At 43.6% G+C, this 26,004-nt stretch overlaps 1 long non-coding RNA gene across 4 annotated transcripts in view; it reads right to left on the bottom strand.

The window, feature by feature from the left end:
• Positions 1–481: 481 nt before the first annotated feature.
• Positions 482–26,004, bottom strand: part of LOC113597647 (uncharacterized) — a 67,290-nt gene continuing 41,767 nt past the window's right edge. For all 4 annotated transcript variants that reach the window (XR_008289818.1, XR_008289821.1, XR_008289820.1 and 1 more), the window contains one exon: positions 482–593. This is a non-coding gene — a long non-coding RNA (uncharacterized LOC113597647). The remainder of the gene's footprint in view (positions 594–26,004) is intronic.

The raw sequence follows: 26,004 nt of genomic DNA, 5'->3' as shown, positions 1-26,004 counted from the left end.
TCTGAGCCCTGCATTGGGCTCTGCGCTGACAGGGAGGAGCTGGCTTGGGATTCTTTCTCTCTCTCCCTCTCTCTCTGCCCCTCCCCTGCTCACGTGCATGTGCGCGCGCGCGCTCTCTCTCTCTCTCAAAATAAATAAACATTTAAAAATGGGAAATCTTCTTATAAATATTTTGAGATTTTCCACCCCTAATTTTGGAACAATAGAACTGCTTTGATAATTGGGTTAGGCAGAGTATATGACTCTGAAGATTTTCAAGTCTGGGATCTAGAGATTTTTATGATCTAACCTCACTATAATTTTAAAATATAAGGAGCCAGAAACCAAAAGTCATTCCTAAACGTTTTGTTTACCATTAGGGTTTGGAGTTCGCTTGATATCTATCACTTGCAATTGCAAAGATGAACTCTGTTTAAGGTCCTCACATTTCAAAAAGAAAGGTCAAGTATGATAGAAAGAGAAATAATATGGAAGACTGAGATTGTTTTATGGTACTTACGTAGAGTCTTAGAAGCAAAATTATTTTGAACAGATGATCAGAACTCTGAGGGCAGGATTTGTATAGCATCGATCTCTCAATACCTAGAGAGAAACTAGAAAATAGAAGAAACTCAATAAATGATTCTGTATGAATGAATGAATAGGTACCTACAACATTGTAAGCATGTAGGGCAAATTCTGATCTTATTGCCAAAATGTTGTTTTAGTCAAACCCATTGATGTGAATCTAAAATAATTTTCATGTTTATTTGATATCTGGGTAAGACAATCAACAACAACAACAACAACAAAGTACCCATAATCAGAGTGACAGCTGAAACACAGGAATATTTCAAGGTGTAATTAGGTTCATGTGGCCAAGTATGTAAAAGAAATTGACAAGGTGTTCCTGTAATCCAGGAAACAATAATAAAGAGTAGGGGCATCTGGGTGGCTCGGTTTGATAAGCGTCTGACTTTAGCTCAGGTCATCATCTCGCGGTTTGTGGGTTCGAGCCCCACATTGGACTCTCTGCTGTCAGCACACAGCCTGCTTTGGATCTTCTGTCTCTCTCTCTCTTCCCCTTTCCCACTTGGGCTCTCTCTCTCAAAAACAAATGAACATTAAAAAAACCCCAAAACACAAGCAACAATCACTTACAAAAAGAATACTAATAAATAATAAAACAGATAAAAAATAGAAGAGATGGAGGTTCAAGGACATAATACTAAAAAAAAGAATTATCCAATTATTTTAATTTTCTCTCTGGTATTTGTAATAGCTAATCTATCAGGAGCTTAAGAGGGACACGACATTTCTTTCACCTCCATTTTTCTTCTCTAACTACTCAGTGTGCCGTGTTGCCTCTGTGAGTTTTCCTGAATGCCTGCTCTCATCCCTTTGCATCGACATTTCCATTGTCTCCAACCAAGGCCTAGGAAAAGACTTTGGCTAAGACAGCACAGGCCCCCCACAGTTTTTATTCTGGCAAAGTATAAAATCCTTGGCCTGCTTTTTTTCAGAATAGTGGCAAAGACAAGATGTTTACTCATCTCTCCGTTCTGTACTCTATTAAAAAGCTCATACACGGCTCGGGCTCTCCTGATGCTGTGCCCGGAAATTTGAATCTTCTATGAAGTATCACCTTGCCTAGCATCGTTTTTGTTTCTGTCCTATAGATTAGGGGCAACAACATTTACTGCCTGGGATTCATTGACTTCATGCTTTTGACACATGTCCAGAGGTGACAGTTAAGTTCAATAGAAAAGCTAGAACTTCATAGTCACGCTGAAACCTGTAGCTATGCCCTTATCACCCTCGGTGAGAATGGACAGAGGCTAGCACATTCTAAATAAATGCTCCGAAGTAATAACCACAGACAAGAAAATTAAACCCTTCAAGGGAAAGAAGCAATTTGGTTACTATACTTCCAGCTCTCGAGTGTGGCCATGATAAATGATCTGATAAAAATCCTCTACCATCACCTGAATATTGAATACTAATTAAAGAAAAGATTGGGCATCCTCTCCATGCTCACCATTAATGGCCTTTCCACTTTGGTAACTTCTCCTGTTTGATTGTCCAATCTGTAACTCACTCTTCGCTGTCTAAGGAACTCCAGAGACAATGAACTTTCCACAAAGAATGACGTCAACAGAAACTTTAAGGCAGCCACAAGACAAACAGGATTGAAAGTAAAGAGAGAAAAGGGCATATTGATTTTTGGCCTCCCGTACCCTTGCGTCTCATCCTATTATCCAGAAGAAAACACCAAAGGTTTAGTTATAAGTAGCAGTGATAACATATTCCTCCCCTTCTCCAAACCATCTCGTCAGGGCTCCTCGTTAGCAGTTACTTGATTTTTCTGAAGGTGGGTCTGTCATGTGTTCCCTCGACTCCCCCAGGTACCCTCCGTTAAGCCGTGCCTTTGTGTGGCACAGTCTACTACATATGCATAGGCAGCCAGGTAGTAAATGCATGAAATGAGGAGAAAGGGATTTGGAAGAACTTGCAGAACTCCCCTGAAATCTAGTTCATATTCCTGTGACCCATTTCAGAACCCTGTACCCTTAGTCTCAGCTTCCTCTCCACATGATGGCTTTGGAATGTCCTTGCTAGGTTCTCCACATCTTCTCTAGAAGTTTCTTTCCCTCCCTTCCCTTGACATTGCTTCTTAGGGTATGCATTCCATAAATAGAATGCTGTCCATAAATGGCTTCTAATGTGTAGTCATACCTCACACAAAGCGAAGAATGAAAGAAGATGTATCAACAAATACTCTTAAATGTGGATCTCCAGCCAATTTCTCCCTCCTGAGCTCCAACCCCAGTCATCCGACAGGACGTCTCCACTTTGAATGTCTCTCATAAGCAGTGAGATAAACCCACCCTATCCCAAACGGAAACTCTTCACCTTCTCCTCAGCTCAATCCTTCAATGTTTCCTATCTCAGGGCATGGCCGTATCATTCCCCTGCATTCTATACTCTGTATATTCTACTGTGGATACCTGATCTTTTCACCCCTCGGATGATATACTTTTTATTGTCTCTCCATTGACTCTGAATACCACCTACCCACCCCCTCCACACATACACACAACCCGTTCTAGGCAAGGTGGCAAGATGAGCATACATAGATTCTCAAATATTTGTTTGAATTGACAGCATAAAAAATAGGAAAACTTCTGCCTTTTATTTTGGTGATTTTTAAAATCTATTCCATAGTGTGTATGTGTGTGTATATATATATATATATATATATATATATATATATGTGCCCCTATATGTACATATATATATACATATATGTTTTAATGTTTATTCATTTTCAAAGTTTTTTAAAATTAATTTATTTTAAGAGAGAGAGAGGGAGAACAAGCTGAGGAGGGGCAGAGAGATACAGAATCCCAAGTAGGCTCTGCACTGTTAGCACAGAGCCCGATGTGGGGCTCGCACCTGAGCCGAAATCAAGAAACGGATGTGTAAACGACTGAGCCACCCAGGCGCCCCAATGATTATCTGTTTTTGGGAGAGAGGGGGAGAGAGAGAGAGAGAGAAAATGTGGGGGGGAGGGGCAGAAAGAGGAGGAGACAGAGGATCCAAAGCAGGCTCTGCGCTGTCAGCACAGAGCCCAATATGGGGCTCGAACTCATGGACTACGAGATCATGCCCTGAGCCAAAGTCAGATACTTAACCAACTGAGCCACCCAGGCGCCCCTATACTGTAGTAGATATTGAGTGAATACTACATGAAGGAACCTAAGTGCTTAAATCCATAGAATCCTAGCAATTACGGAATATTCCATGGGGAAGTTATTTTAAAGTTAATTGCTCAAGGTCACATAGTAAATTAGGAGATGGTTTCATACCCATATGGCTACTATATATAGTTGCTAGTTTTTAGCAACCACCAGGGATAACATTTAGATCTATGCCAGCTAGTGCAAAATTTACATTTCTCTCTGGCATTCATACTTTCGTATTTTGTCATTCCTTCTTAATTTGTGGCTTCCAATTTAGTGCTACTAAAATAACTTTTATCCGTCAATACTGCTCTAGTCTCACATGACTGAAGGCTGAACCCTTAGCCTGGGTGTACCTTATGCTTACATCATGTAAATGAATTGGAAAATGCCAGAAACAGGGCTAGACCAGGGAATCACTCGCTTTTGGAATCATGCCACTTGGGGTCTGAATAATCCCTCTGCCATTATCTTGTTCTGGGCTCAAGATAAAGTAATTCTCTGACCTTCAGGTTTCTCATCTATGAAATGAGGAGGACAGTAACTACCTCCTAGTGTACTTCTGAGGAGAAAATGAAGTCAGGTATTAGGTTGAACCATACGCAACTGCTATTTATGTAGGTCAACAATGATCAACGATGGCAATTTTACACTTCGATCTAATACATAGAACGTGGTGCCCGGTACCTGCCACAAATTCAGTAACTAGTGGTTACTGTGATATCTTTAAAGAATAAGAGAGGATAAGACACCGGTCTGTGAAGTACACTTCTGAAACACATCTAACGTATTTAAGTTCTTTATCGCCCTCGTAAATAAGAAATGTCCCTCAACTCACAGGAGAGTCATTTCTGAAATTTTATGTGGACGGTAGAACGATACGGAATTTTTGAAAGACTGGGTTTTCCGGGACTTGGGAGATGCTTGTGTTTCAGCATTTTGTTTTCAGCTCCCTCCGGCCTTACTCATGGACTGGGATCGTACCAGTCTCTCGCAGGTAGATCTTAACAGCTATCATGAAATCTAACACCCCTTTAACGTTCTGCTTTGCTGTAATAAAGAACAAGGTCAACAGCAGCGTCAAGGGCATCAAAATACCAGCCTCACCAGTGGACATGAGGATTCTTTGGGGTTCACCGTCAATGGATGTGGCGGCCTTCCACAGTGATGGGTTTTGTTTGTTTCTTGTTACTTACAAGTTTCTCTTCCTATGGAAAACACATGGGCCATAGTTTCAACTTTCCCTTTTTTCCTATAATCACATTTTATCTGTAAGTTATTGTGCTTTTGTCTTGTGTTGTATCATCACTCAGCGAATGAGTTTGGCTCCTATATCTAATTCCATCAAATATATGGATCAAATAAATACGTTTATCCACGCAGTAAAAGTCGAACCTCATTAATTTGAGGGAGAGCTGAAAATGTTTCTACCACATCAAGCATTTCTGCAAAACCATTTGGAACTTGGGGAGTGTTAGATAGCATCTCATCTCGTAAGACATATTTAATAAGAAATCGGCATTATGGACAAATTGTTTATAGGAAGACCGTGTACCATGAAGCTGCAACAAAATCTCAAATCCACAGAAACGAAGACCATGAGATAAAAAGAGTATTTTTAGCTGTTCCTCTGCCGAAAACGCAAACAAAAACCCCTTCATTGCTGTTATGTGATAAAAACACATTAATTCAGTACGCACTTATTCAAAATAGTGCAGAACAAAAACAATCTTCCTCAACCAACTAAATATAAACCTAAACCTAGTCGATTGAAAGTCAAATTAATAAGACTGCCTTGCTTGTGAACATGTGTCCCTTTTAGATCTCCTTTATTAAAGACAGTTCAGCGGCTTTCTGGGCGATGTGTTTATAAGGACACAGTGCTGAAACCACTGGACTGGAGAAATGGTGAATTAGAGAGCCATGGTAAATTATCTGACAGGCTATTCTTTTATTTCACTTTGACTGGCTTTAAGCTGTGAAATTTGGTTTTAAAGCATTCTTAGGTGGCGTATAAGCTATTAGGTGCCCTCAGAACCTTGTTAAGCCTTTAATCCAATGGGGCTCAACCTTGGCTGCAACCAACCAGGGAAATCCAAAACATTCTGTGGGGCCACACTCCACACCAATTCATTAGACTCTCTCGGGGTGGCCCAGACACCATAGTTTTAAAGCTTTGTAGGTGATGCCAAGGTAAAACCAGGTGGATCACCATAGATCTAGCCCCACTGGCCAGGGGAACAGCATCGCGTGGCTCATCAACTAGTTCCGAAACAAACTTTTAAACTATGTTTAGCAATAACGACGCGGGGATTAACGGGCAGGCTTCTAAGCTGACTGCATTGAGGGTCGATGTTCATTAGCATATATACTGTTGATGAAGTTGGTCTCATGACTGTTCAGTCGTTCCTCAGACATACAGGAAGGCTTCCCAAAGACTTCACCGGGAAAGTAAAAGAGGGAGAAAGAATTTGGGAAAGGGATTTGGAATCCAGGGATTTGATGAAAACAGACGGAAAGTATAACCAGCACTCCTGGAACTGACATGTAGAAATACTTTATTCTCTTCACTACATTTCCATCCAAGTTGTTGAGTTAAAATACACGTGGTATAAAAGGCTGATTTCTAAAATGTGATCTTCATTTAGGTAGCGAATGCTGGTTGTCACAGAGAGAAACACATTTTGAAAATAAGTGACTCCATTTGTCTTTATCTTTGCCAACAACGATCTTTTATTTCTCATTCAAAAACTGGGAGCATCTCTCATCATCAAAAAAAAAAAGAGTGATGCAACGTCAACAACCTCAGAAGCCAAATCTTAGACTCTAGATAGAAATAGGTTAGGAAAAAAGGACTATGTCATATTCTATTACCGCATGAATATATTTGCATTCTGTTTTTTAATGTTTATTTTGAGAGAGAGAGAGAGAGAGAGAGATTGAGAGCGAGAGAGCGCATGAGTTGGGAGGGGGGAGAGAGAAAGGGAGAGAGAAAATCCCAAGCAGGTTCCATGCTGTCAGCATGGTGCCTCACATGGGGCTCGATCCCATGAACTGTGAGATCATGACCTGAGCTGAAATCAAGAGTCAGACACTTAGCTGACTGAGCCACCCAGGCGCCCCTATATTTACATTCTTTATGGTTGTGAGAAAAACACCTGAGGTTACAACAGGCTAAACTGTCTTCATATGAAACGAAAGTATATTTAAACCCTAAATCAACTGATTAAAAACCAATCGTTTCCTCCTCACACATGAAAAATGTGACAGCTAACGGTGAAGCAGACACAAAACTGATCAACATGGTGGAGATTTGAGCATCAGAAATGCTGTTGGACCAGATGAGCTTTAATATTCCTGCCAACCCAGAAAATGCACAATTCCAAGAGAAAAAGACTCTGATCTTAATCTTAGCAACATAAATAAAGCTGCTATATTATTTTCCACTTACAGTTTTGTATTCAGTTTTTACCTCATGACAGTTTCAATGCAATTTGAGTCTCTGGACAATGCCAAGCTAGGGGATAAATTACACAAATTTGCTTAGAGGCGAAATTACCATTCCCCCCCCCCCAAAAAAAACCATTTGGAATATACCAGTTTCCCGTAATCTTTGGCTAGTCTAGCTCCAATGTATCATCAAATTCCTGTGACAGTTTAAAGCAGTGATTCTTAACCTGGTACTCATGGTTGAGTTTCTGGGGATCTGTTATATAATCTAGGATTGTTCTGAAAAGTTTTGGAGCAGGGCGATGGTCCCTAAGTTTCATAAGATTTCGAGGGAATCTGTGAACTCAGTAAGATAATGAAAGGTTAGTCTATAGGACTCCATCTAGAATAATCAGTGGTCAGAGCGCAATCTGTTCAGGTCAGGTTCAAGTACTAGCAACCCTGTTTGGGGTTTGGAAGCAAAGAGACAGGATTCAACCAGCGTGGTTACAGAAGAGTTGAATTTTGGTGTTTGGGTTTATCCCATCAATCACCAGAACCGAGAACGAGTTCACGAAGGAGGTCCCTGAGGCTGATACAAATGTTTATAAATCATTCACAAAGACTGCGTGAAGAAACTGGCACAACTTCGTCTGCTATAGGTCCAAAGGCAGGGGCTTCAGGAAAGGGGTGAGATAAAATACTAGGCAGGCCTCGATCCTGTAAGTATAACAAGGCGGCAGTAATGATTAAATACACATTTCGTTCCTATTTCACTTGAGAGAACATAATGCATTATCCATATTTGCAGTTCATTGGCATTCCCTTGGATCAATTTCAGGTCTGTTTCAAGTGAAAGCATTTCAAAAGATTGATCCCAAGTTATAATCCCATCCACTTTAAAGCGTAGACTTATCAGTATTGTTATTCATCATTTATTAAATGCCTGCATCGTTTTAAGCAGTCTAGAGAACTAAGGCAGCCAAAGCCTTGCAAGTGATGCCTGGTGGCTGAGAGAAATGTGGAGAGCATCGATTTCATTGTTAATTGATTCATTAAGTGCCGAGGTATTACAGTTGTAAGCACTAGAGAAATTCACCAAGGATCAGTAAATAGCTTTGCACCTTGTGGAAATGATAAGGGAGCTAAAAAAAAAAAAAAAAAAAAAAGGTGCGATTTCCTTGGAGCTTGTTTGATATGTAGCATCACCGTATCTGAGGACAGTGCTATGGCCCCTACTGAATTCACCATGCAATTCTCCAATCAGACATGTTAAAAAGATTTTGGACCTGGATGCTTAATATGTATGTATCCTGCCATCTACACATGACCTATTCTGAGATTACTGACCAGACTCCTTTATCTTTTCTAGTCATATTTTCACCACATATGCGTCTTACTTTTCTCCAAAGGCTCAAGATCATCTTAGGGGCATGCCCAAAGAATATGTAGCCCGGACCCCTAGCCCTGCGATTTAAAGATTGCTGATTGTTCTCCAGAATGATATTAATTGCTATGTCAGAGTCAGTACCAAGGTAGGATTGTAGACGAGAATATTTAAAAGTCCTAAATAATATTTTTCACGTTATATAAAAATGTGGGTCACCCCAGGCCCCATACATCCCTGCGGTAGGCCTGGGAGCCCAGAGTGGGGGAAAAAATGTAAGTGATGTCACCAAGTTAATGCATTTAAAATAGGAGAATAAGGTAACGCAATGTATCTCTCTAAAGCAAATGGATGGAAAGCCATATAAATCTGGAACCAGAAACAGGTTCTATCTCTTGAGCCTTGTGTTTCAAAAGGCTAGCGCATTGACCCTTGTAACTGAGTGAGCATTTGAGCAAATCAACCAAGCCCTGTGATTGGCTGTGGAATTGGCCATCATCCATAGGTCATTTATTCAGGAGGTTTGACCACAGACTATGGTACCTTCTTTATTTTTATCCACATTAGCCCATTTCTTCTTGCGAATATCCCTACAGAAATCAAGGTCTGCTAGGCTGGATATAAGCCTCATAACCCTTCTTCCTACACTCGAAGGTGATTAGGAATTCACTCCTTAGATTTCATGTAGCCTTACAAAGCAACTCCATTGGCATTTTCCCTTTCCTTCAATATGCTATTTAAAAATACGTAGTAATTCTTGGGGCTCCTGGGTGGCTCAGTTGGTTAAGCGTCCAACTCTTGATTTCGGCTCAGGTCATGATCTCACGATTCGTGAGTTCGAGCCCCACACCGGGTTCTGCGCTGACAGTGCAGAGCCTGCTTGGGATTCTCTCTCCTTCTCTCTCGGCCCCTCCCCTGCTACGCTCTCTTTCTCTCTCTCTGCAAAAATAACTCAACTAAAAAAAAAATTAAAAATAACAATACAAATATGTAGAATTTCTGAATCTTCCAAAATGTATTCACGTTCCTCTAGCCATATGATCATACAAAAATCATTTACCCTTGTGGGGACTCACTCTCTTCACCTGAAAAAGGGGTATAATAATACTTACAGCTTCAAGGGTATGAAGTATTAAATGAAGTAAGGAGTACAGGTGCCTCTCCAAGTGCCTAGCATATAAAGCATTCAATAAACTGTACTTATTAATATTACTATTAATAAAAGAGAAAACCTCATACTGGAAATAGCACTCTAATAGCATGATGATCCATGCTTAATATAGGAGAGGGAAGTATAGCTATTCAATTGTCAGATACATTTTCAGGATTAAGAGGGTAGAGGAATCACTGTGGGAAGTAAAAGAATCTCCGCGGTTCCTTCCCTGACGGAAATAGCGCTCGGGACTCTTTTGGCCGCCTGGGTAACCGATGCCTAGAACTTTTTCCCCCAGGTAGACTCCTCACCTATTTCCATTTAAGATATTCAGAGGTTCACCCAGCAGCAGATTCTCCTCCTTCCCGAAGGGACACACCCAACTGGAGCCCGCCCCCCCCCCCCCAATTTCCTCCGTTCATGCGTTCAGTTTTCAGAAAACAGTCTTCATAAATTAATAGTCTGTGTCATGCCGGCATCGTAGAAATTGCTTTGCGCGCACGATCTTGTCTAGCTTCACCCACATAAAGACCTAGAGCCGTAGTTGAAAAGACAGCACCACCTTACCCATTTTACAGACCGGAAAACTGAGGTATATCCCATGACAATGTTTCTATCTTCCAAAATAAATAAAGTTCTCTACATGGGGACTATGTATCACTTCTCAAGATACTACTCTCTAGTTACATAAAGGGCCACATCCAGTTGCGGACAGGTTACGCACCAGGTACCAGATGGAATCCGGCTCCTTCCATCTCCCGTATAATCCTGGAACACCGATACTCTGAGCCGGTCACCGGGCAACCCCCCCCTCCTCCCACCACCCCCGCCCCAGCTGTCATTCAACTTCCCCAGGTGCAGGCTGGTGGCGGGGCAGGGCGGGGCTGGGCAGGGAGGGGAGCCCAGTGCTCACGAGTATTAGTCTAGCTACCTGAGATGACACTTCTTTGATAAATGTAATCAGAATTCTTCCAACGCTTGTTTGCTTTTATTTATTTATTTATTTATTTATTTATTTATTTATTTAATTTATTTATTTAAATAACACCTGCCTGGCTGCTGTCTCCGCCCATTCAGAGCTTTTTATTTAGAAATCATGATAAACAGCTTAAATTCAGCCAGACCGTTTCCGAAGAGAAACTGTACATTTGATTGCCGATAAATGCTGTGCACTTCGTAATTATAGAAGGTGGCCGTGGCCCAGGGCCCTGTCTTTAAAAAGAGGCTGTTTTATGCATCCAGAGAGACAGTTTTCCAGATAGCAAGACAGTCTTCCAGACAAATAACCCAAATCGATTTAGCCACTTCCCCTTCAAGGGACAAAAGGGAAATTTCTCTGGTGTTTCCAACGTCGCTGAAAGCTGTCACAAGTCCAATTGAGAGGCAAACTTAGTACAAATTGTGTTCACCCAAGCAATCAATTTCAAAAGCCCACGCCCCCCACTCTTCTTCTAAAAGCAGTAAGCTGTAAACTGGCCTTTGTTCTAGGATTCTTAGGTGAATGCGTTTGCCTTAATAGCAATATTTCCAGTAAAAGTGATCCACGTATAGATTTCGGAAAGCTTTCACTTTGCTGCTGCACATCTCCCCCGGAAGAAAAAGAGTTCAGCCGAAGAGCTTAAGAAGGTTCACTTTGGGGACAGAACAGCTGCAGCATGCTGAAAGAGACTGCTCACGGGGCCCCGGCAGAAAAAACCCAGACCCGCGTGTTCAGATGCCGCAGTACCCAGCTAAGAGTCCGTTTTCCCGATGGGGCCATCAAATAGAAATATACTTATTCTAGAAACGGTGCCAGACAGTGTCAGGGAGCCAGGCGAATGGGTTGGAGCGGAGGCATTCATGTGACTCATCACTGCAGCAGGGTACAGGACAGGCGCTTAGCCTGGTTTGGGCTGGCCAGGGAGGCTCGTCTACGGAATGCAGAACTAAGAGTGGGGAGGAATAGCCACTTGGCATGATTCTATCGCTGAATGTCTGTAATGCCCTTTGTAGTTTTTATTTTTTGAAGTTTATTTATTTATTTATTTTGAGAGAGAGAGAGAGAGAGAGAAGCCCAAGCACTGATAGTACAGAGCCCGACGTGGGGCTCGAACTCATGAACCACGAGATCACGACCCGAGCCGAAACCAAGAGCAGGACGCTTAACTGACTGAGCCACCCAGGCGCCCCTGTAACGCCCTTCATACATTTTAAGTCTCACCACATCCCTGTGTAGGAAAGGCTGGGCAGCCCCGCTCCATTTCCAAAGATGAGAAAACGGAAGCTACAAAACGGTAAGTGACCTGCCATCAAAATTCAGGCTGTGGTCAAATCAGTCTTCTGGTTTTTTTCCATGGTAACCTCAGGCAGAGTAGAGCCAATTTCACAGAGCAGAGACCTCGATGAATGAATGAAGGATCAAATTAATGTTGATTTCCCAGTGCTGTGTTGTTTGTTCATGCAGCCTCTCGGTCCCTTTATCTTAGTGAACTGTTAACTCATCTTTCTAGTTCTATTTGAATGCTTCCTCCCTCACCGAGGCTTTTCCCTTTTCCTCCATCAACCCTCCCTGCACAACCCAACCCAACCCCGCCATCAGTCTCATCTCTCTGAATAACACGGTCCCGTGCTTCTGTCTAATAGCCCCTATATCTGGCCTTGCACTGGAGTTATTATCGGGATTTACACCCAAACGCTAGATTGAAAATTCCTTGATGGCAAGAACTGGGTCTCATTCACCTTTGTGATTTTCACAAAACCTCCTAAGCGCATGCATGGTAGGGTGCTCAAAAGATCACTGTTGGGTGGAATGATTGTGATCGCAACGCTAAACTCAGCCATTAACCACGAATCTAGCCCCAATTTCCCTTATTCTAGATTGGCCGGGCCTTTAGAGTTTCCTAGCCTTTCCATGTCGCTGTATTTACCCACTGTGGCAAACCAAGAAGAGAGAAAAAGAAAAATTATAAACATGACCCAACATTTGCAGTTTCTGTCACGGTCTTGTGTGTTTTTTTTTTTCCCCCAATCAAGAGATTTTCTTTTCTACATGATTAATTTCTCCTCTCTGACCCTTTGAAGCCCAGAGTTATCCTAAAAGTTGCCTTGCATCTGTTTGCTTAAGAGAATACATTAATCACCTTGGCAACGTTCGTTTGTAAGTATCTAATCCCCCGTGTCTGTGTGTATGTTTCTGTGTATGCATACATATTTCTCTTATCAATCCCTACCTTCTAGGTAAAGTGATTAAATCCACTAACACAAATACCCACGGGGGGAAGTGGGCTTTCTGGAACCTTGCCGCGCTCAAGGAAGAAATACTTCTCAGGGGCACCTGGATACTCACTGACTGCTTCTGCCCCCGGGGGGAACATGTAGACCCATGACACTGAATTCAGCTGAAGAAGCAGGAGAACCCGGTGCTTATAAAGCGCAAAGGTTATTTAATTCTTCCTGGCCAGTGACATAAGCCACACACAGAAAAGGGCTACAGTGCAGCACAAAATCGGGGTTCTTGCACCCAGAAATTGTGTCTTATTCAAGCAGTATTTTCTACTACTGCTTGCCTAACATTAGGGACCCAAAGGGCTAAGGGAGCAATACTGCTTTGCCCCCCGATCTGGTAGGCCCCCCACTTGTGCTACATTTGTGTATCTCGGGCTAAATAAATCAAGAACCTAACTGTGCGTGCTGGCGGGTGGGGGAAAGAAAGAGAAGAGAAAAAGAAGAGGTCGTCTTACCAGCCTGTAGCACGCCCAGAGGGGTCCCACAGTTCATCTACTTTACTAGATCGTCAATTCCTTAAGATCAAGGTCCTCATGTGTCAGCCCTGCAGCCCCCATACTATCTGCCCAGTGCATTTGTACTGGGTAATGTTTGATTCGCAGATGAACTGGATAAAGGGAAGTTTCTCGATCAGTTTCCTATGGCTGCGGTAAGCTGTCACTACTCATCTTGGGCCTTACAGACAGCACAAAGTCATGATCTTACGGTTCTGGAAGTCAGAAGTCCAAACAGGTCTCACTGGATTAAAACGAAGGTGTCAGCAAGGGCTTGACGGTTTTCCTGGAGGTTCCCGGGTAGAATGCATTTTCTTGCCTGTTCTAGTTTGCGGCCTGCACCCCGAGGTTCCTGCTCTCCGTCGTCGTCCACCTTCAAAGCCAGCGGCGGCCATTCGAGACACTCAAGACATCACATTGCATCATTCTGGCGCTGTCCTGTCTCCCCCACCCCCCTTCCATTTATAAGTAGCACCCTTTGGGAGGATACCGGGCCCACTTCGATCACTCAGGCCACCCTCCCCATCTCAAGGAGGGCTGATTAGGAAACCTAATTCCATCGGCAACTTTAACTCGCCCTTTACAAGTAATAGAACCTATGCACAGGCTCCAGAAATTAGAACAGGAAGTCTTTTTTTTTTTTTTTTTTTTGTGGGGGAGGAGTTATTCTGCCTTCCACAGCTTCTTTTAAAAAGACTGTTTTTAAAACGTTTACACTCCTTGAAAACATTTAACAATATAATAAATTCTTGACAAAGGAATTATATACAGTGTTTCCCTTCCACTTCTTTAAAAAAGAAGCCCAGCCTCCTGCCATAGATTTTTCTTACCCAGGTAAGTAGGAAACGATGGAGACTAGACCAGTTCTTGCTAGCAGGGCTGTTTCTTTCTTTCTTTCTTTTATTTACTGATAAAATTTATTTTTCAGAGAGAGACAGAGGCTGAGAGAGAGAGAGAGAGAGAGAGCATTCCAAGCAGGCTCTGCGCTGTCAGCACAGAGCCTGACGTGGGGCTCAATCTCACAAACGGCAAGGTCATGACCTGAGCCAAAACCAAGAGTCGGATGCTTCAGTGACTCAGCCACCCAGGCGAGGAGCCCTGCAGGGCCACTTGTAAACAAATGACTGAGGTATCAGTAGGCCACAAAATTGCATGAAACTTTTCAGTGCAACTTGAAGCCATATATATATATATATATATATATATATATATATATATGATTATATACTTACATAAACTATATATTTTATTATATATATAATTAATACATATATTGCATGAAATATACATACACTGCATGGAACTTTTCAGTGCAACTTGAAGCCATATATATATAATTATATATTTACATAAGGTATATATATTATCATATATATAATTAATACATATATTGCATGAAATATATATACATTGCATGAAACTTTTCAGTGTAACTTGAAGCCATATATATATATATATATGATTATATACTTACATAAACTATATATTTTATTATATATATAATTAATACATATATTGCATGAAATATACATACACTGCATGGAACTTTTCAGTGCAACTTGAAGCCATATATATATAATTGTATATTTACATAAGATATATATATTATCATATATATAATTAATACATATATTGCATGAAATATATATACATTGCACGAAACTTTTCAGTGTAACTTGAAGCCATATATATGTGTGTGTGTATATATATATATATATATATATAATTGTGTATATATATATATATATATAATTGTGTATATATATATATATATATATATAATTTTCTTATTCTTGAATTTACATAATAAATGAAAGCTAGCTGAAAACATTCCCATACAAATGCCTGGGTTTGTCTTTGTGTAATTTCAACCTACTATCTTCTTCGAATTCTCTCATCGGAATGCTTAGGATATAAACTGAAAGACAACCTATTAAGGGTACACTGATGTTGTTTTTGCCAGTTAGTCATAGCCTCAAGATGGTATTGATAATGTCCCCTAAGTATAGAAAAACAAACTACTTTCTATAGGACCCTCAGAAGTATTGTGGACTCAGGAGTCAAAACTAATCTTCATATACAGGCTACTTTAATTCAGCCTTCTGTCCTTTCATTTAAAGCCTCACTAAATCAACTGTAATCATAGATAAACACAGAAGAATATACAAACCACCCTGCTTATGCAGAAGTAATGGATAAACAGATTTCCAGTTAAATATAGCAAAATAACCGCATGAATTTATCTCATTTCCCTCCCAAACCCTTATCAAAATGTCAAGGATGGCAATAATCAAAGTATTAACCAACAGGACTAAGAAAATAGAGGACACAACAGCAGACAAAAGATTTCAATAGAGTTTTCAGAAAATAAAGAAGTTGGCGGGGGTGGGGGGTGTGCCTGGGTGGCTCAGTCATTCGGCTCAGGTCATGATCTCACTGTCCGTGAGTTCGAGCCCTGCGTCGGGCTCTGTACAGACAGCTCGGAGCCTGAAGCCTGCTTCGGATTCTCTGTCTCCCTCTCTCTCTGCCCTTCCTCTGCTCACGCCCTGTCACTCTCGGTCTCTCACAAATGAATAAACGTTAAAAAACATTTTTTTTAAAAGAAACAGAAAAGAAAGAAGGGGAAGGAAAAGTATAAATTGATAAATCTACAGAGTAAAGGAATTTATAAGGTCAGCACCTACAGAGGGGAAAGAAACAGCAGTGAGAAGTGACCTCCGCAGCCCCGCGGAAACTGTGGCACCAGGCACCACAGAAGGTCGGGAGGTAGAATAAAACGAACACAGAGTGACTGGCTGAAAGATAATACACAGAGGGTTTGGACTCCCCAGGCCCCCTCTTCTGATCCACACAGACGGCGACCACCCTTTCCTTCTCCAACTGGAGACACAAAGTTTAGTCTTTGGAAAAACTGAACCTAGGGAGGTTCCAGATTCAAGGATGATGGTGTAGAACAGGGATAAGGCACGGAATGGAGAACGAGGAGATTAAGTGGACATCTCATTTGGGGCAGCGGGGTCCTTACTCCTTTCCTGCACCCCGTTCCTAGACACAGCCAGGTATATACCACTACGGTTCCACTCAGGCTAATGGATTAGATGACTCTTGGAACCCCTAAGGTCCTCAAAGAAAAAGAACTCTGATATTTTGGGCGTCTTTGTGAAGAGGCCCACTTCTGCCTGATCACCGTTCAAGCAAACCCACCGGTCAGCAAGCCATGACCTGAGCAGAAGTAGGACGCCTAACTGAGCTACTCGGGTGCCCCACACAGAGCTTCTAATCATTGTTATCAGGTATCACTGTCCTCTCGTCAAGAATTGCCAAGAAACTCTCCAATTTGAGAGAAACTCTTAAGAAAAGACAGATTATAAGAACTCAAAACTACTCTCCATGTATCTTAGGTTGCATACGCTTCATCGAAGTGAGGGAGTAAACCTAGAAAGAGAAGAACCTTGGAAATAGGAGATCCCACACGGAATGAGGAAAGGAGACTGTAGGACAAGAATTGTGTCCCAGGCCTAGAGAGCAGAAGTAACCATTCTAGACCGAAACAGGACGGTACAGGGTGATGGGAAAGAGGCTTCCAGGGCAAGTTGGAAATGGTGGATTTTTGGTAACTTTTTCTAAGTATTTGAGTAGTTGTAAAAAAAAAAAAAATATTAATGGGCATTTGACAATTCTGGAGGGACATTTCAGGGAGGGGGGTGTTAATGTTAGCTATATAGAAAATAAGGCAAACGAAAACAGAGGGGCGCCTGGGTGGCTCAGTCCATTAAGCATCCGACTTCAGCTCAGGTCATCATCTCATGACTCGTGAGTTTGAGCCCCACATCAGGCTCTCTGCTGTCAGCATAGAGCACGTTTCAGATCCTCTATTCCCCTCTCTCTCTGTCCTTCCCCTGCTCACGCTCTCTCTCTCAAAAATAAATATTAAAAAAAAAGAAAACAAACAGAAAAGAGAATCGGTGACACAAAATTGTAAGAGAAAAAAAAAAGAAACATGTAGACAACTTAGCTCAACAGTGAATAGTATTTACATAGGCATGGTATTTTAAACAATAACGTGTGAATTCATGTGACAGAGAAGAGAGCTTGAATTTCTCATCTTCCATTAAAGGAAGCTAATAGACAATGTGTGATGTTGATAAACCAAGAAATTCTATGGTAACTAGGCTTATTGCTGTGATCCGTTCTAAATGGACACAAATGTCAAATCACTATGCCATACGCGTGAAACTAACAGAATGTTGTATGTCAGTTACACTTCAATAATAAGTACCGCTGAACAGTCTAAAACAGAAAAAAAAGAGAAAGAAATGGCAACAAAACACATCATTTAGAAATACGGAGGAAAAATACCAAGAGAAATGGCTGAAAGTTTCGAATGGGACTGAGGAGTGGAGAAATATGAATAAAAGGAATGCTTTGTTTTCCAATTTAAACTTTATTTTTTAACTGTCTGTGTGTATTACTTTGGTAACATTAACAATTTTTAAAAAGGAAGAACGGAGGGGTGCCTGGGTGGCTCACTCCGTTGAGCATCTGACTCTTGATTTCAGCTCAAGTCATGATCCCAGGGTTGTGGGATCAAGCCCTGCATCAGGCTCTGCGCTGAGAGTGGAGCCTGCTTGCGATTCTCTCTCTCTCTCTCTCTCTCTCTCAAACTAAAAGATGCTCTTCCTCTGCCCCCTCCCCCACTCTCTCAAATTAATTAATTAATATTTTAAAAAAATATAAAAAGGAAGAAAGGAAAGAAGGACAATATTGAAGCAAACTGAATTGAATCGCCCAAGAAGCAGGATGTGAACGTAATAGTCTGGGTGTATCTGAAAGAAAGATATTTAACATGAAGAGGAAATTGGCTAGTGTTGCCTCGAAAGCATTGATAGGGATAAAGCTACCAGCCAAACTTTAAAGGTGCTTAATTGTGTTTGCTTACCACTATTCTCTGGGGCTCACATGGGGCTTTTTAACAATGATGTTAAGAACGTCCAGGGGTGCCTGGGTGGCTCAGTCGGTTAAGCATCCGACTTCGGCTCACATGATGATCTCACGGTTCGTGGGTTCAAGCACTGCATCGGGCTCTGCGCTGACAGCTCAGAGCCTGGAGCCTGCCTCAGATTCTCTCTCTCTCTCAAAAATAAATAAACATTAAGAAAATGTTTAAAATAGATGTTACTAATCATGTGCTACTTTTCATTTACGGAGAAGGAACGCACTTAGGATTGTTTTCACATTGTTATGGTAGATTTAGACCACTTACCTGATGTTTCATGTCAGTTACTTGGGGCCAGGAGCGCGCATTTATTTGCAAGAGAGCTTGCTCAGGTTAGGGGGTATTGCCCAGAGCCACGAAACGGGGCTCGGCCGGGTAGCCTCGCCTGAGGGAAATAAATTCAAATCCTTTGCAGGGGGCGGTACCATGAAGAGCCAGGGTTTACTCCCCAATTACTTGATTTTCAGGCTATCTGCTTCAATAAACCATTCCCCCGACACTGTTTATGCGTTTATTTTGGCAGAGTCAACCAAAAATTCAAGACCTTGCCTTGGACCTGTGTGTTTCTTGCTCGCTAATTATTCTGGAAAGGCTACCCCCTGCGTCCATCTGGGTGAGGGAGAGATTGCATGGAAAGCTCTCTTGTCCAGTAACCATCCTAGACTTCCGCTCCAGTTCAATTCTGACCCATGGAATTCTTCCTCACCTCCCTTGATGGCATCGTAAGGGTCTTTCACGATCTGATTTATGGCTCTCAAGGTGCTTCGCAGTTTCTTCTTTGCCGATGGGGAAAACAAGACTTACATTTTTCATACGGTTATGACACTGAAATCACCATTAGGAAATTAATGCACTTAATAACTGCCAAACAGAGTGAAAAATGGGTCTGAAACATGAAGACCTCAGAAAACGGGATACATGTCATGATGATTTTGATCCAGGGCACCCTGCCATTTAAAATTTAGGTGAAAAAAAGATGTGCTTTGTTCCGCCAGAGCTGAGACCGTCATCATGAATAAAGGTCATTTACTTTACGCTACTTTTCACTTGTTCAGGGTTGACGGTCTCTGCATTTTGAGCATTGGCAGGAAAAGGCCCTTCTTATCTCGGGTAAATTATAAACCAGGTCACGCTGCGAAGGTATTAAATACTCAGCTCTTAAAATCTGGAAAGGGTCCCTCAGATGAGGGAGATCAATTAGTTACTGCTACAGGATTAGGCCCTTTTGGCCTCTTGTTCTCCCTTCCCGGTAGCCAATCGTCGCTCCTGGAAATAGGACCCACTCATCCTTTTCATCATCTTCGCGGAAATTACGAGGCCCGAGAAGATGGCCTCGTATTCCACACAATAGACACTCAAGATTTCTTGAGGGTGTACTTGGCACCAGTGGGGATGGGAGAAGATTCTACCTACCTCCTTTTGCTTGGGGGTGCTCAGTGTAACTCTTGCTTCTCCATGGCCCTGAAAAACCCTACAGGATCTCTTCCCCGAGGCTTCGAAATTCTTACAGGAGGTACTCACAACAACTCGGCCTGCTTGCGAATCCTGGGTTTACCTTCTGTGGGTCGGGGCTACGGGAACTTTATCAGCCCACACTGGTATCTGAACTGCTCACAGGGCTGTGTCCTTAGCCTAAATTACCTCTGGGCTTGAGTTACAGGCTATTCCAGATAATGCCAGTCATAAGTGTGTGTGTGTGTGTGTGAGAGAGAGAGAGAAAGAGAGACAGACAGAAAGAGAGAGAGAAACCCATCACCAAGGAGTTTACAGGGCAGAAAAGCAAAGCTGCAACTCTTTTTCCCATTTCTGCCTCTTCTCTGAATGCCGTCTGCCACCATGTTCGTCTGAGATAATATCCTTGCCCGGCACCGTGATAACCAAGTGTTAATTTAGTTGTTTTCGCAGGAACTCAAGGTGTTATCGAGTAGGGCGCAGGGCGCCTGGGCGGCTCAGGCGGTTAAGCGTCAGGCGCTCAGGTTTCTGCTCAGGTCATGATCTCACGGTGCGTGGGTTCGAGCCCCACACTGGGCTCTGCCCTGACAGAGCAGAGCCTGCTGGGAATCTCTCTCTCCCTCTCTCTCTGTCCCTCCCCTACTGTCTCTCTCTCAAAATAAATAAATAAACCAAAAGAAAGAAAGAAAGAAAGAAAGAAAGACTCTCTCCTCCTCACCCAGACCCTTTTCCACCTGCCTTTACAAACCTCCTGATTCTTCCCCTGGGGAGGCCGATTTAAGGCTTGTGCCCCTATCTCCTCATTTGGTGGCCTTTTGAATGAACCAATGGCCTCCTTGCTGCGAGGCCGGCAAACCCCGGGTTCGGTCACATGTGTTTTAGTGTATTTCTGCCACACCCTGGGGTATCTACTTATTTTCCAAAACTGCCTCATGGCCCTTCTCTGCATTTTAGAAATCTGGCCTTGGCAGGAACAGAACTCAGAAAGAGTTCTTGGAAGATCCCGTATAGTTTCTGGCCTGCCTGGAGGGCTTCTCCTTGTTTTGTGCAACTTTCTCTTGCCCCCTCTCTTTCCTTTTTTTTTTTATTATTTACAAATTTTTTTTTAATGTTTATTAATTTTTGACAGAGAGAAAGAAACAGAGCGTGAGCGGGGAAGGAGCAGAGAGAGAGGGAGACACAGAATCCGAAGCAGGCTCCAGGGTCCGACCCATCAGCACAGAGCCCGACGCGGGGCTCGAACCCACGGACCGCGAGATCGTGACCCGAGCCGAAGTCGGACGCTCAACCGACTGAGCCAACCAGGCGCCCCCCTCTTCCCTTTTGGTAAACAAATTTTATTTATTTTTGAGAGAGAGAGAGAGAGAGAGAGAGAGAGAGAGAGTGCAGGGGAGGGGCAGAGGGAGAGGGAGACAGAATCCCAAGCAGGTTCTTCAGCCAGCAGCACAGAGCCTGATGTAGGGCTCAAATCCACGAGCTGTGAGAGCACGACCTGAGCCGAAACCAAGAGTCAGAGGCTCAAGGGACTGAGCCACCCACCGTCCCTCCCGCTGCCCTTTTTGCCCAAACCAGGTTAGACCTGCTCTGCACCCCCACCCCCATCCCGGATGTTCCTGGCACCACATTACAAAGGCTACACCAAGCTTCTGTTAAAAGTAATTTTTTTTTTTTTGCTGCTGCTTCCTTGAATTCCAGTTTAAACCCAATCATTCTTTACTGTTTTGTTTTTTGTAAATCTTAAATTTACACTGCCTCCATTCCTTAATACATCTTTTCTTAATTTTCAGGACTTCTAGTCGGAAAAATTCACAAGTATCCAGTATGGAATTTCTCCACGTGGTTCATAAATCCCTCTTCATTTTGATTCACAAACTCCATTTGTCATCTATAGTTGCCATTGTTTCCATTTTTCCTTCCTTTCTCATCATACAGAGGCCAAGAAGCTGTGTATCTTGGACGATCTTTCCAGACTATCCTGTATGGCACATTCCTCTTTCCGTCTGGTACTAACTCGGTCTCTTAATTTCTCTTTCTCATGAAACCATAGATGCATAACTTCGTGTGTGCCCTTAACCCACCTCTACTTCCTCTTGCGAATTTAGCTATTAAAATCATCAACAAAATAAGATAAAATACTCTTCCTTCTGTCCTCATTACACTTAGCTTTATCCCTATAAACACTGAGAGAGAGAGCAAGCGAGCAAGTGAGGTTTTACTTTATTTAGAACAGGAAATCCTTCCTCCTACTCTTCACTGAATGGGGCCAAGACCTCAGGGCCAGAAACAAGTAAACAAGGTCAAACGAACACTGGGTTTGCCATGGGAACAAACCGCTCTGAGGGTATTCTGGAAGACCCATAAGAATGAGCTCACACGATAGTAAATCCAAAATATAATCCCCTCTTGGAGAAGTCGTGGCTTGGGAAATTCAACTTTCCATGGTCAAGAAAGCGGCCTTTCCATGAGAAAAGTCAGCCCGTGCTTTTCCAATCGGGCGAGGCTAATAGCACAATTTATTCTCCCGTGATCCCTCTCCAAAATGTGCCCCAAAGCCGGTGTCGCGCGCATGGGAGTTAGACTTACTTGTGTCCCTAGACAAAACAGCAAGGGCCAAGCGGAGAAAGGTACAAGGGGGCAGACTGCAGGCCAACATAGAGAGTAGGTTTTGAACTGGGAAAGTTGCCTGAAAAACCAAACCCGCTGCCCCAGGAGATGGTGTTTGAGCAGAAGCTAGATGACCTCTTACCAGAAATGCCCTCCAAAGGACTCCGGGATAAATGTGGTACAGAGGAGTCTAGGATCTTTTTCGGACTCCTAATGGTCCATAGCCTTATCATTTTCTTTTCTGTTTTTTTTTAAGTTTATTTATTTTGAAAGAGAGAGAGAGAGAGAGAGAGAGAGAGAGAGAGAGAGGCAGAGAGAGAAGGAGAGAGAGAGAATCCCAAGCAGGCTCCGCGTTGTCGGCACAGGGCCTGACGCGGGGCTCGAACCCACGAACTGTGAGATCATGACCTGAGCCGAGATCGAGAGTTGGATGCTCGACCAGCTGAACCACCCAGGCGCCCCGATTTTATCATTTTCTAAATTGTCTCTAGCAAATGTTTATCTGATTGTGTTCTTTTATACCATTGCCCTCCATCCAGGCGTTCCTACTTAACTTACTTTTCCCTATAACTCTTAGGCTAATAAGCCCTGGGACTGGTGCCTGAACTACCAGAAAGTTTACAGGAAGTTTCCTGGCTGGGATAGGTGTTCACGTGACATTCAAATGTCCTTGGGGCGAGCCCTCATGGTTGTTCTCCAATCCACTCTGCCCTGTTCTGCTCCTTCGTTGTTTGAGGCTCTTCTGAACTTGGCCTTTTGACCAGCTGCTGGCTTTGCTTTCCAATAAACTGGTTCTCCAAGGTTCTTGATTTCCCCCCAAGACTGCTGATTCCTTGCTCTGACCTTGGATTTGCACGAGCTTCTGGCCTCCAGATTTCCGCCATCACCTGCAGCACGTACACACGTGGGTCCTAAAAACAAACTACGTCAAGTTTAAACCCAGGCTGCTCTGCCACTTACCAGCTCCATGACCCTTAGACAAGACAGTTGTGCACCTAGGGTTTCAGTTCCCTCTTTTGAAATGTAGAGGACCAAGGCATCACCTACTTAATTGGGTTTTTTGAGAATTAAATAAAGTATGTAAGAGGCCAATAAATACCATGGGTGACCTTGAAACGCATCAGACATTCCAGGAGCTGCTCGAACAGCCATTGACAGAGATCTCTTCTGGTCGCTCCAGCATGACTCCTTCAACCTCAACTCCTTGCCGTTTCTTGTGGATGCCTCGGTCGCTACCCGGGTCCCCAGAATTAGTTTTGTATTATCTGCACCTCGAACCTCTCCCAAGGAAATCTGAAGTGGCTTATAGTAAGACAGACACGGGAGAGATGCCCTATACCTATCTTCCCTGCCCCACCCCCTTCCATAGCACCTGAGTCGCCATTCTTCCGAGACGTAGCAGAGTAGGGAAAAAGGTCGGTTTTGGAGTCAGACTGCCTTCATTGAAACCCCACCTATCCGCTTACTGGCCATGTGCCTCAGTTCCCCCACATGAAATAGAGATGCTAACGACAGCACCTACTCCATAAAGTCTATGCATGGATGATAGGAGTTGATATACCTTACCACCACGTTCCTGGCGCTCAGGAGGCATTCAACTCATGTGAATTATTATTGTTTCCTCCCGAAGAAAGGGAATATGGCACACTCCGATACATGATAAGGATTCTTTTTAAAAAATTCTGTAACTTTCATTTATTTTTGAGAGAGACGGAGAGAGAGACGAGCGCGAGCAGGGGAGGGGCAGAGAGCGAGGGAGACACAGAATCCGAAGCGGGCTCCAGGCTCTGAGCGGCCGGCGCAGAGCCCCACGCGGGGCTCGAACTCACGAACCGTGAGATCGTGACCTGAGCCGAAGTCGGACGCTCAACCGACTGAGCCACCCAGGCGCCCCCTAATAAGGATTCTTAATAGGTTTGCAGAAGTAGTAGCCAATCCCGGAAAGGAAGCAAGTGCATTTCGAATTCCACCTCCTCGGGTGGTGTGGATAAAGGTATGCGCGCAAACGAGAAGCGCTGACCTACTCAGCTGCTCAGAATATGTCTCCATCTTGTTTTACTATCACCTGCCGTCCTGACACCGAGCTTCTGGAGGCCGCCCCAGGGCGCGTAACCCACAACCACCGGGGGCCCTGGGCGGACACCTTGTTCACATGGCAACATTAAATTCCGTATACACAGGCCCCCAACCCGGTGATGTTTATACTTGTGTCCGGAAGAGAGAAGCACATCCAGATGCTCACTAAGCATTAGGCGGATTAGCCTAAAACAGGTGCAGGCCAGGGCAGAAGAGACGGAGGAGGACAGGAGCTAATTCATCTGGAGAAGGTGCTGGAACTCACCAGAAAATTCCATGGAGATTAGGAATAACATGAGCTGCGGTTTCACAAACAATGTTTGCTGAGGAAAAATGTGGAGGGCGGCGGGGGGGGGGGGGGGGGCGGGAATGGCATTCCAAGGAAAGGAAGAGGGCTCGCTGAAGAGAGACGGTCTGCGCGTAACGGAGCCCTCAAGCACCCTTCTGCTACTCCTCTGCTGTGTGACACGGGGACAGCTTCTTGCCACCTCAGCGCCACTTGTATTCACATCGCTAAACGAGGGGAACCCGCCCTTCACCCCCAAATCCGATGAAAGAGCACAGGGCATTGTATCGGGGCTTCCCTCTGGAAGCAGCAGCGGACATCTTAAACGCAGCGCCCTGGCCTTCATTCTGGAAGCCTGGCCAGAGGCTGGACTCCAGCCAGGATCCCAAACAATGGCTTATTTGCTAATAACATGCTTCTTGCCAGCAAGCTGCTCTGTAAGGGCAGAGTATAAGAAGTAATTAGGAGGCCAGGGTCTAGAATCGGGTTCTGGCTCTCACCCTAATGAGTTGTACAGCCTCGGGCGAGTTCATTTTTCCACGACTGAGTTCATTTTTCTCAGTTGTGAAATGAGGGAAATGGCAGTACCTCCCTCACTGGGTTCCTGTGAGGACTGAGGTAAAGCATACGAGGCCGGGAGCTCAGCGCTAGGCACACAGGACATGTTAAATAAATGGGACCCATAGGATATGTATCATATATAATACCCAATATAAATCTAATAACATAATTTAGACTCGCTATTCACATCTGGGTACGTCAGGGGAAATAGGAGATGAAAAAGTGGACCGAGAGGAAGGCCGGAGATGGGGCCCGGGTGGCTCAGTCCGTGAAGCGTCTGACTCTTGATTTCAGCTCAGGTCACGACCTCACGGTTCATGAGTTCAAGGCCCGCATCGGGCTCTGCGCTGACCGTGCAGAGCCTGCTTGGGATTCACGCTCTCCACCCCTACCCCCCACCACCCCCCAACCCTACCCTACTTGCTCTCTCTCTCAAAATAAATAAATGAGCTTTAAAAAATTAAGAAAAAAAAGAAACAAAAGAAGGCATGACGTGAGTGGTCACAGGGGGTGGGCTCAATGCCCTTGGGGAGCATGTGTTGATGGGAGGGGGTGTGAGCTGGTAAAACCAGGGTGCGCC

This window comes from Acinonyx jubatus, chromosome X (assembly GCF_027475565.1).
Source record: "Acinonyx jubatus isolate Ajub_Pintada_27869175 chromosome X, VMU_Ajub_asm_v1.0, whole genome shotgun sequence".
Classification (NCBI taxonomy): Eukaryota; Metazoa; Chordata; class Mammalia; order Carnivora; family Felidae; genus Acinonyx; species Acinonyx jubatus.
The sequence above is the reverse complement of the archived record's forward strand: the minus strand, read 5'-3'. Positions and strand labels throughout refer to the sequence as shown.